We start from the raw sequence: 1,968 nt of genomic DNA, 5'->3' as shown, positions 1-1,968 counted from the left end.
ATATATATATATATATATATATATATATATATATATATATATATATATATATATATATTTATATATATATACCTAATTCGCGATTTTTCCTTATTGCGGGGCTTCAGGGTACAGATCCAACGAGATTAACAAGGGACTACTGTATTTATCATTTTGCTAGCCTGCTATGTTTAGCTGTTAATTAGCAGTTTGCTACATTTCGCTAATTATGTTGCTTTTAACTAGCATTTTGCTACTTTTAGCTTGTCTTTTGCTACATTTAACGAAACATTTGCGGCTTTTAGCTAGCTTTAAACCGGACCAAGTCTTTTGGTACACTTAGATTTGAGCTAGGCTTTTGGGACTTTTAGCTTTTAGCTACAGTTTTGATGTGTACATAGCATTGTGCTACTTTTGGCTTGTTGATTTTGTTCCTATAAACTAGCGTTTAGTTCATCATAGCTGTATGCTATAGCTTTATTTAGCTTTAACAACTATCCTACAAACCCACTTATTTCACATTTTATCTGTCACTGTTTGAAATTCTGAGGACCTTCCAGGGATTTAAAAAAAACTGGAGCTAAACAAGACATTCCTGCTTCTCTTCAGATGTTATATAAGACTGAAATCCACACTAACAAAGGCACTTTCGGTTTAATCCAAACTCCGTCACTACATACGCCTACACCCGTTCAGTCTGTGCAAACGGCTTAATCAGACTCAGAAGCCTGTGGGCTGTCGGAGGAACCACGGCCTTCGTAGCCACTTATCACTTCATTTGGACTTTTGGTGGGAAACTAAGCAAACGGATAAAAATTAAAATAAAATAAAATAAATCCCGCCCAACTCTGGGCTTGTTCTCATCTCTGTTGAACTCAGCACGGACACCAACAGCCTGAAGGAGACTTGAAGAGCATCAAACAAATGGTTTCTAGTTATGTTCATAAAGACGGCAATGTAATACGAACAGTTACGTGTTGTATTGAAATCAATAAGTATTGAACTAATAATGAGGGAAAAGCTGATCTTTTCCACAGCATCGATATTATTTATATGATCAAAAACACGAACCAGAGTTTGAATTATGGGGACAAAGGGAGTGTTTGACTCAGATAATTGAGACTTCATCTCCTCCAAAGAGGTTAAACTATCAGGTTGGAAGAGGGAGAGGTGACAGATTGGTATATTTCACTTGTAATCATACATTTTACCAAATAAATTATATTTTTTAGTTCGGAAGTCGCTTTAGAGACCTTTGAAATGCATTGTATCAACTTGTACTGCAGGGGAGGGGGGGGGACACATGTGTGTATGTGTGTGTGTGTGCTGAAGGTATCCTGGGGGTCCTCCCCGCAAAGTTTTTGAATAAAGTAGATGCCATTTCTTGCATTTTGGTGTATTTTAACAGGTTGTTAAACATCTACATTTACATACATAAGTAAACATTTGATTTAATAACTTGGAGATCATGGCACAAGAAGTAGCCTGACCAACAGCCCTCCTTGTGTGAATAGAGCATGCATCCTAGCCCCCCACACCCCACGTTGAAAACTGCCAGAACTAATGTAGTGCTAAGCTAGCGGTGCACAATACAGAAGCATTAGCTAAGATGCTACAGACATAGTGCTCCACTTCTCTCATCATCCTAACCCCCCACCCCATCAACAACAGCCAGCACTAACGTGGCACTAAGCTAGAACGTAAAACAGGTTTCTCCCCCTCCTCTCCCCTGTGAGCGCCCTGCTAAGGCAGATGACCAAGGGGAAACACTGCATGCAGTGTGCAGTTCTTGTAGGTAACTAGGAAAACCCGAAATGGACTTTTAGTGGTTTGAGTATTCTCCTATGTGGAACGGATTAGTTCATGAAGAAATAGAAACAGCGCTGGGTGAATTAATATTTCATGGTAAATGGGTGTGTGTGTGTGTGTGTGTGTGTGTGGGGGGGGGGGTTTGCGTTTTGGGGTTTGTGGGGGGCGGGGGGGGGGGGA

This window comes from Nematolebias whitei, chromosome 17 (genome assembly GCF_014905685.2).
Source record: "Nematolebias whitei isolate Nwh7 chromosome 17, NemWhi1, whole genome shotgun sequence".
Lineage (NCBI taxonomy): Eukaryota > Metazoa > Chordata > Actinopteri > Cyprinodontiformes > Rivulidae > Nematolebias > Nematolebias whitei.
Note: the sequence above shows the minus strand (reverse complement) of the source record.